Raw genomic sequence first — 10,352 nt, 5'->3', positions numbered from 1 at the left:
TTAGATGCCATCTGTCCGGCAAAACGGAAGCGGTAAACTGTTTGAAACAGCCGCAAAGATGATGGCACAACACCGCGCCCTGAGACACTTCTGTCTGCTGGTTGCCTTCCGGGAATTCCTGCGTCGGAGGCTGCCGCGTTTTTCCGGTCGAAACCAATCTGCTCGCGTCACTGCTTTTTCCGTTTTTTCTCCACACTGAATCAAATTTTACTCTCATATCTCGTATTTCTTTTTGACGTTTTCGTCAAACGAGGGGCTTCTTTATTCGGAACAAGTATGTCCACACTGAGGGGATTCGTGTGGTGTGTTTTCGTTTTAAACTTATGATCAATGTTTTTATTCTCTTTAATACATGCATAATCAACTAATTGTTACATAATCCTATCATGGGATCAGAGTTTTTTGTGAGGCTTAGAAGAACCTCACAAAAAACTCTCTGCTTACGCTTAGACTTCGAAGCTTTGAGAATATTTGAAAAGATCAGAAACTGTGGGTAGACCCCACGCGTAGCTTGACTACGATGAGCGGCTCAACCGCTAAAACGATTACTACAAGGCCACATACTATACGGCAGCTAAACTGCAAAACACGGCAACACAGTGTGCCTAGACGATGATCTCAACGCCATCTCATGGTGGCTAAATATCTCTTAATGTTGCAGCTCTGATCGATCCCATGAAACATTTAACTAAAATCGTAATAGCTTGAATAATAAAAAACTATACGATTTAACAGGTAACAAATAAGGTGTTTGGCATTTAAACTAATCTACAAGATGACTTTAAGCAAGGTAATAGGAAAGGGAGTATTTAGTTCCCAAATCGCCAGGAGTCCAGAATAGAGGTTATCAACCGCGCCTCTAGATCGCGTTGCTTTTGATCATTTGTCCTGACGACCCCCAAACCGTACTTAATATTTGACTTGACCCAATGGATAGTATTTAAGACTGAGTTGGATTAAATTGCGTTGTTAAGGCTTAAATTCTTCAACATATTTTCTTAGCAAGTAGGTTTTGTTTCCAAATTGAACAGATGTGTCATAGATGGGGTTTGTTAAGTAGTTCGTAGCCTCCAATCTTGGTCAGAGCTTATTTTAGCGGCATGTTGCTCGTTGTCGTCAGTGATAGTACTGCGTACATAGCTGAATGAACAAATATATGAGTGCCTTGGAGGTTTCACAGCCTACACTGAAGTCGATATGGCGGTAGCGGCCGTCATGATGTCTACCCCTCACAACTTGCAGTGCAGTGCTGTATTCAATGGAATGTCGTTTTCGGGATGTGCCTGCGTCGCTTTGCTTTTGTGGTGGTGACTTTGCTTCGCCAGTTCCTCTCTTGGGAGAGCGAAGTGACGCTTCCGGCTTGACGTATTCGCATATTGTCGAGTTGGGTATGTCATTGCATCGGGTATTTTGTCATGTTCGAGGGTTTGTTGGCTGCGACTGCTGACTGCACTTGTTCTTGATGATGAGTTTCCTCCGTAGCTTCTCTTCGGTGTCTTGATGTCTCGTTTTGTTGATAGTGTGACGGGTTTCCGCTTTCGGGTGTTCGATGACTTCGGAGGCTCTTCATGATGCTTGAACTCACGATGACTGTTTCTCCGGAAGTATGAGAGGCGAGGTTTCCAGAGTAGATGTCGGTCCGTCTGCCTTCATCATTTCGTATTTAGGTGGCGTCTAAAGCTCGTGGTCTGCAACGTGAAGTCTGCTTACAATGCTTGAATGTACTCCTGATGGTCGTTCTTGTGGTTCTTGATGTCCTGACAATCGTTTCAATTGCAGCGACGTGGTATGTAGCGCCTGGCTACGGAGATTCACCAGTGCTACTATCCCAAGCGCGATAACGCTGCTGTGAATGACAGGATTGCTTTCAGGACACTGAGTGGCGGCAATCCCACGCAAGGTTGCCGGCCCTCCCCAAATTCTGACGAACTGCATGGCCGAGTTCTCAGAGTCCGTACAGCTGACGCTGGTCCCACGCAAGGCCGTTGTCTCCTTCATGAAAGCCTACTTCTTTGTGTTCGTCGGTGTACTAGCGACGAAGTAGCCTCAGCTGTGTTCCGTTGAGTTGTTTGATGGAAGAATTCTGCATAGTTCGGTCCGAGTTGTTGGGGCGAGGTTTCAAAGATGATGTTGGTCCTTCGGCCTTCTCCATTTCGTATTTTCTGCTCCAAGTGAGCTCGTGGTCAGCAATAATGCCTACATAGCTATAAAAACTCTAACTAGTCTGCCTTGATGTCTTTCGTGTGGTATCGTCCTCGTTTTCCGCTTGCGACGTCTTCTAAGGTGTAGAGATTGGTCCCGAGAACTTCCTTCACCACTGCTAGCACGAATTTCGGATCCAGTTTGCGCGTAATGTGGTCTACCTTCGATGATAGTGTAAACGATGTGCGCCATACCAAATCTCCTACCTTGAACTCTATTGCTCTCTTGCGTAAGTCGTACCGGATTTTGGATTTGGCGTGGTTGCTACTAATCCGCTTGACAACAAACTCCTGGATACGCTTCATTGAAGATAGTCGGAGGTCTAAGGCGACTTTCGGATCTTCATTTGTGTTCAAATCTTCTTGGACGTAGAGATCAGTGTGTAGGATCAATTCTTTTCCGAAGTTCGCAACGTGTGGACTGACTCCCGTTACGTCATGCTGAGCACTGTTTATTGCGGCACAGATTGATGGTAGATGCTCATCCCAGCTTCTATGATCTTCGTCAATCAATGCCCTTATGTATGTGATGAGTACCCGATTCACTCGTTCAGCGTTGTTGACCATAGGACAGTAAAACGCCGTCAGCATGTGCTCTATCCTATACTTGTTCAGCAGAGTTTTGAACACCGACGAAGTAAACTGTTTGCCATTATCCGACAGAATAATCCTGGGCCGGGAAAATTTCAGGAATACGTGATTCTCCAGGATTTCCACCATTTTCGTAGAGTCTGCCGATTTCATAGGGTGAACGACGATGTATTTTGTGATCCAATCTACTACAACCAACATCACTGTATTGCCGGAACGCGAACGCGTCAGAGGACCTACGAAGTCTACCGATATAAGCTCCCAAGGAATACGAGCTGGTTTCAGTTTTCCCATGGTCGGCATCATTTTTGAGTTTGGTGCTTTGCTGGCTTTACATGTGCTGCAACGTCTGACGTACTTCGCTATGTCTTCTGTCATTTTGGGCCAGTAAAAGTGTGCCTGAACCCTCTGAAACGTTTTTTGGAAACCCAGGTGAGCGGCTGAAGGAGCATCATGATTTTTCCGGATTATCTCTTCACGACTAGCCTTGGGCACCGCTTTCTTCCACCGATGTGAGGTAGAGCCCGACTCATCTTTGTATGTGCAGTTTTTGTACAGTTCCCCTTGTATGATCTGGTAGTCCGCGAAATGGTTAGGATTGCCTTTGACACCTTTTATCACCGCCTCATACCACTCATCTGCGTCGGTCCCCGACAGAGTCACCGTGTTAACAATTCTTGAAAGCGCATCAGGAACTACGTTCACCGAGCCCTTCCTGTAGTGAATCTCGAAGTCAAAAGCGTTTAACCGGATCAGCCATCTGCACATCAGCGCTGTTGGATTCTTCATCGTCATGAGGTAGCTAAGAGCAGAATGGTCACAGTATACGATGAAATGAACGCCTTCTACGTATCCTCGGAATTTCTCGATAGCTCTGATAACTGCCAGGCATTCCCGCTGCGTCACCGAGTATTTCCGTTCCGCCGTCGACAATTTTTGCGAGAAGTAACAAATCGGATGTTCTTGACCGTCAGTTTCCTGTGTGAGCACTGCTCCAATCGCCACATCACTCGCATCGCAAGCGATCGCAAACTGCTTCGTGTAATCCGGTGGCGCGAGAATAGGCGTCGATACTAATGCTGATTTGAGTCGTAGAAATGCTTCTTCCGCTTCAACCGTCCAACGAAACTTGTGCTTTACTTTGGTAAGCTCCGTGAGAGGCGCTGCTATCTCCGAGAAGTCTGCTACAAACCGACGATACCAGTTACACATGCCGATAAAGCGCTGCACCTCTTTCCTGGTTTTTGGAATCGGAAAATTGACTACACAGCTTGTTTTCTCCGGATCCACCATCCAGCCTTCTTGGTTTAACACATATCCCAGGTATTTTATTTCCTTCCTACAGAAACAGGATTTTTCAGCAGAAATTGTAAGATTCGCAGCACGAAGTCTCTTGGCCACTTCTTCAAGTAACTTTATATGCTCTTCAAAGGTCTCCGAACACACAATAATGTCGTCAAGGTAGTGGAAGACCTTTGGTTCCATATCCGCGAAGATGGTTACCATCACCCTCTCCAGTCCTTGGCTAGCGGTGCACAACCCGAATGGAACTACCTTGAACTGAAAATGGCCTCGCTGAGGTACCGTAAATGCCGTGAGTTGCCTTGAAGCTGTTTCCAGAGGTATTTGCCAGAATGCGTCCTTCAGGTCTATCGATGAAATGAATTTGCAGCCGCTGAGGTTGTTCATAATAGCTGCAATCTGCGGGATTGGATAACCTTCATTGATCATAATGGAGTTTAGGTGGCGAGCATCTAGACATATTCTGTACTGACCCGTCTTCTTTTTCACGGCTACCAGAGGGTTGTTCCACGGCGAAAAGCGAGCTTCTTCGATCACGTCTAGCTTTATCATTCGGTCCACTTCCTTGTTTACCACGCAATCCGGTAAGGTTGGTAATAGCAATACAGGGATTACTCGGGTTTTTCCATTGTAAGCGATAGGTAGACGAACAAACGTTTGGAAATGATGCTCCGTACCATCTGCAGTCTTAATTCCTCCAGCCAAAGATCCTTTCCTCAATTTAAGCTGCTCCACTAGCTGTACAAAGCTTCCTCCGAGAAGCGAACAGTTCGCCCCGCTGTCTAACAGGCCAGTAATGCTTTTTCCCAGGACTTCAATTACTGCATGCGGTCGATTGTCGTTGTCGAGATTGATAACTAAAGAGTTGACGTTGTTAAAATCCGGTATCTGGGAAGGATCATCAAAACATGGCGAGGAATTCGGTCCCTCCGTTACTGGTTCCCCGCCGGGGCGTTTCCCGAACGATGACGGCAACTTGGGCAGCTCCGTAACGAAAAACCTTTTTGCCCGCAACGATAGCAAAACAGTATCGCTTGCGGTTTGGAACAATCCATAAAGCGATGTCCCTCTTCGTCGCAATTCCAGCAAATCATTGGTGGTCGAGTGCTCACGTTCGTTGATTCTGGATGCTCCTGAACAGACACTGCAGGCCGCGATTGGTTTTCCCGCGTGTTTGTGGTGTTTTGTTCTCTGCGTTCAAATCTCACCCTCAATGCGTCGACCTGATGAATCAGATCCTCCAAACGTTCTTCCACCTTGCTGTTACTGTCGATCACCGACGGTTCACCGTACGAACTCATTGATTCTTCGTTTCTGCGACTATTAATTTCTTCTAGCATGTTGACTCTTCCGTAGCGCTGATTCAACGGAGCATTGCGATTAGCGCGCTGTACTGGCACTGGTGTAGCGAGCGATGGTTCTAACAGTGATGCTGCAGGAAGTAGCATTCGCCGCTGAAGCCGTTGGAGCTTTCTAAGCTCGTCGAATTCCTTGCTTGCTTCTACTAGCTGTTCAACCGATGCTGCTTGCTGTGCTGCCGCAACCGGAGCATATGTAGAGTTCATATTCTTCTTGATGATAAACAGTTTCTCTCTATCCGTTGCCGGGGGATTAGCGTAACTAAATAGTGTCGAGATATCTGCAAAGAAGTCGCTAAAGGTTTCTTGCTCTCCTTGGAACCGATGATACGCCTCAGCCCTCAAAATGTATGCGTAGCTGCTTGGTAAGAACTCTCCCCGGATCAATCGTTTGAAATCTCCCCAAGACCTCAAATCGCCTCTTAAAAACGCTCTAGCATACCACTTCAAAGCATCGCCCTTCAGTAAGTGCTTGATGTTCTGCAATAGCACCTGCTCAGGAACTTCTTCGGATAGTGCGAATACTTCCACGCTTTGAATGAACTCGTTTAATGATGTGCCATCCCTTTCGCCTTTGTAGAAGATCTGCCAATTGTGAATTGCCTTGCTTGAAGAACGTCGGTCTTCCCAACGCTGCTGTTGATAGGCCTCCTGTTCCCGACGCATGAATCGCTCCAGTAAGTCATCCCTTAATCGGCTGTATTCATTCCTCGTGGCTGCTTCTTCTGCTTGTTCCCTAAGAGCGTACGGTGGAGGAGCCGATTCGTCATCCGGATATTCAGGCTTCTCGTTGATCCTAGATGTGCGATGCTGACCCCTCTGCTGACCAATTCGCGGACCGAAATTGCTCTCTTCAGCCTCGCGCAGGTATGTTGCTGTATGGTGTGATTCATATGCGTTGCGCTCTCGGTCCGAAAGTCGCTGCCTATGTTGGTGTCTTCTCGGAACCGGTTCTTCCATAGCGGCAGCTCCGCTCACCCATGGTGAATTCCCTAAGTACGTGCTGTCTCGTTCTGAACTGAAGGAATTGGCTTCCGAAAGCGACGCCCTGCGAACTGACTTCTCCCTTCCGATGTCGACTGGATGATTCAGGTTGACGGAGGTCCTGTTCCTGGACTGCTTCGGTATGGTTCCTGTTCTGTTCGAGTCGGCCCGGGAAACATTCAGATCCGCTGCTGCTGCACCATTATCCTCACTAGCACTTTGCACTTGCCCACTTGCTTTTTTCCGCGGGTTGCTTAACACATCTTCAATGTCCTCTAACGAACATTGGATAAGAAGAGTAAGTGTTTCGTATGTATCGTTTAGTTTTGCCGGCGGTTCTATTATTGCTAATCGTTCACGATAGTGAATGAGACGCGACGTTGCTTGACGCATGAATTGGTAGTCCGCTGATTTAAAAGCTACTTTTAATCGTTCCAGCAAGTTATCTACGCGATCTTGACAAATGCGGATGTTTTGCTCCGCGTCCATAATGTGTGAAGAATTGTCATAAATTTTATTGTTTCTAATATCCTCTAGCATAATTTGCCTAAGCCTCAACGCTTTTGCTCTTCTAGGAAGAGAGCTTAAATTCGCTACATGACGTAGCGCCAGTTCATAGCTTACCTCGTCTTCGGAGAGACAAGCTGGATCCATATCCATTTCAAAAAAGGGTCTTATATTCTTAAATGCTAAATGCCAAACCTATAAATTTCAACATATGTTGCATAAAAAAAACAAATTACAACATATCAAACACCACAACAATCTAAATGTGGGTTAATTATTGTTGGGCGCCACTGTAATAGATTTTCTTATTCGATAATATAATTTGCTGAAAGTGCCAGAGGTACCGGGCTAGCCTCGCACTAATGATAAAATTGGCCACAACAAAACAAAACTTAACTTTCATTTTTGCATGTATTCGAGTAAAGAGATATTGTAAACTCACTTGATCCTAGTTGTCATCAGCTGACACGGGTTCGAAGAGCGCCTGCGCTCGAAATGCTGCCTCGATGTATGCTGCATGTTAGCACTGGCGACGTGTTGACCTCGAACGGATCCTGAAGCTGCCCGACGACCGTGGGGATCGTGTTGGTCATTAGGCAAACTTGATGAATGTCGTGGACACCCCGTTCATGCAAAATCCTCAGCTCTCCTTTTGACTCGCGACAACTACGAGTGTCTTGCACTGCTGTTAATCTAAGCAGCGTTCTCCTCGACGATGTTCCTCGGGTGCGACGTGTGTGCGACTACGACGACTGCAAGTGCACGCCCACGCGTGCCCTGAATCACGACTGCCGACTTCGAATGTGCCACACTGGCAAATCAATAACGCCAGACGAACTCGCCTTAGCGCGGCACGGCAACTCGTAGACTTTTCCGATGAACGCACGCAACGCTGTGATCTTCGGTGAAGTGCTCGGGCGACCAGGGGATGACAGGTAGGGTCCGCCTCGCACTGCTTACCAGATGATTATTTGACGGAAAATCTTTCTCCCGCGACGCTTTAAGCTTTGCGTGAGTGTTCGAGCGGCCAGATGACGACAGTAAGGCTCTGCCCAAGCACCTCACGCACCTTTCCAATTGCTCGGCTGACACTCCGGGTGCGACCCACAAAGGACCACACAACGGGTTTCACCTGGCACTGTTCACCCGGGTCTTTGAAATTCCGCCTGGTTCGGACGCGGACGACAATGTGGAAACAGCACGCCGCGGACAGATCGACACCACCTGCGGAATAAAGCCAAAGGCGTAGCAAAACAAAACCCTTTGGAAAAAGCACGTTAATTGCGCATTCTTGAACGGTTCCTCTAGAGTTGCCTTACCCGATATCGGGGCTATTGTATGATCGGTATCCTCGCTTTTCCCAGGTGTTTTTTCCGGTGTCCCGTTTGGGAATCTAGGTTCGGATACAAAACGTGTGTTAGCGAATGTGGCGGTAACATTTTGAGGTTAACTCACCGAATTCCGCTACTGCTGGTTTCGCTCGACGCGCTAATTTTCCACGAGCGTGTTTTCCTGGCGTACGACTGTCGGAAGCGGGCCTTTTTGATCCGTGACCGGATTCGGATGGAGCAACCTGAGTAAATTACGGAACACGTTAGTGCACGTTGTTAGTGCGCAGCTCAAAAGCAACTCACCAGCAGCTTAGATGCCATCTGTCCGGCAAAACGGAAGCGGTAAACTGTTTGAAACAGCCGCAAAGATGATGGCACAACACCGCGCCCTGAGACACTTCTGTCTGCTGGTTGCCTTCCGGGAATTCCTGCGTCGGAGGCTGCCGCGTTTTTCCGGTCGAAACCAATCTGCTCGCGTCACTGCTTTTTCCGTTTTTTCTCCACACTGAATCAAATTTTAATCTCATATCTCGTATTTCTTTTTGACGTTTTCGTCAAACGAGGGGCTTCTTTATTCGGAACAAGTATGTCCACACTGAGGGGATTCGTGTGGTGTGTTTTCGTTTTAAACTTATGATCAATGTTTTTATTCTCTTTAATACATGCATAATCAACTAATTGTTACAACCTTTATGAGCTGTATCAAGTGCAGCTCATCAGCTATCGCGCGTTTCTTGTGATGTCCTTTCTTCCTATTCTTTCCTATCGTGTGAAGATCGTTTACTTTGAATGTTTTCCATGGAAATTACCTTGAGGAAGTGTTGTGCTCGACCATTATCTTATTGAATCATTGGAAGCGTGTTGGCCATCGCCTTTAACTTTTTATATATAAAAAAAAGAAGCTACCCACCCTTAAGTTTGTAACTCGTGGACAGCTACACTCAGTGGGTGGGAACATGGGAAGAGAGATTATGGTTGGACTCAGGGTCGTTACAGGAAAATTCACTACGTTACACCGTCTTCTGGAGTAACCTCACGCAAGGGATTCCAATAACAGCTAACATGTTTTTAAAGAGGTGCCGAAACGGGTGGGTACCTCTCATGCTATCAACCAGAGTCGGAAATTCAAAATATGAAAAACAATGCCTGTGAATTACTGAGCGAACCACCCTAGAGAGAGATTTGATAACCATTTTGGTTCGAAACTTTAACGAATCCCGGAAGTGTAAATCGATTACGGATTTCTACAGTTACACAATTTTTGGATGCGATTACAATAATGCTTAAGTTTATTTTACGGATGGGCCCTGGCATGACGTCACACACTATATACTTGCGGCTTTGTTTCTTCCTCGGCGTTTGTTGATCGCAGCGCGGCTACGATTCCTCTGTCGGCTTGTTATTCACCGTCTCAGCCAGTAACGGAGTCACCTGGCTGGGGACGACTGACATGCAAAATACCGCCCCAATACTTGCCGGTTCTAGCATAGTTGGGAACGGCCGGAAATAAAGCATGCTGGTATGATTGTTGTTTGTTGACCTTTCGACACCAGCGTCGGGCTAAAAGATGTTGTTTTGATGCTGACCGGTCCAAGACGAGGTTATGTTCGAGTCGATACCAAGTGCTTGCTCGACTCCGGTCTCGAACGGTGTTTTCTGTCCGGAACTGTTGGTTGCCTGGGGATGATCATGGTGTGGTTCGTAAGAACCAGCCAAACAGAAAAAGGCCCTTGTGGACCTACGCAAGGGTATTAAAAATAGTGTGCACGTCAATGTTTACATTGGTTTTGTTTTTACATGTGGTTCAGTCTTTTCAACAAATACATATTTTTAGATAACATTTTACCTTTTATCTGCAGTTTTACAATGTGCTTCGTTTTAATGTCGTTTTAACAGTTATTTATGCCTTTGTCACTTTCTTTTAACACGTTACATGTAATATAAATGTGGTTTTAATTCTTTTGTCAAACGCATGTTCATTTAATTTTCAGAACTATTACTAACCGTACTAACAAAGCAAATTTAACATAATTTAGCTTTACTTTTAACGTGTTGTGTTTGTTTTTCGCACTGTTTTT

At 46.3% G+C, this 10,352-nt stretch overlaps 1 long non-coding RNA gene across 1 annotated transcript; it reads right to left on the bottom strand.

Annotated features, from left to right (window-relative positions):
* Nucleotides 1-7,890: 7,890 nt before the first annotated feature.
* On the bottom strand, nucleotides 7,891-8,751 carry LOC129758398 (uncharacterized). The gene is made up of 4 exons (XR_008739972.1): nucleotides 8,578-8,751; nucleotides 8,399-8,516; nucleotides 8,263-8,336; nucleotides 7,891-8,204 (listed from the first exon to the last, which is right to left on the bottom strand). It is a non-coding gene; the product is annotated as an uncharacterized LOC129758398 (long non-coding RNA).
* Between the last annotated feature and the right edge of the window lie 1,601 nt (nucleotides 8,752-10,352).

This window comes from Uranotaenia lowii, chromosome 3, assembly GCF_029784155.1.
Source record: "Uranotaenia lowii strain MFRU-FL chromosome 3, ASM2978415v1, whole genome shotgun sequence".
NCBI lineage: Eukaryota > Metazoa > Arthropoda > Insecta > Diptera > Culicidae > Uranotaenia > Uranotaenia lowii.
This window is presented reverse-complemented; position numbering and strand designations above follow the sequence as displayed.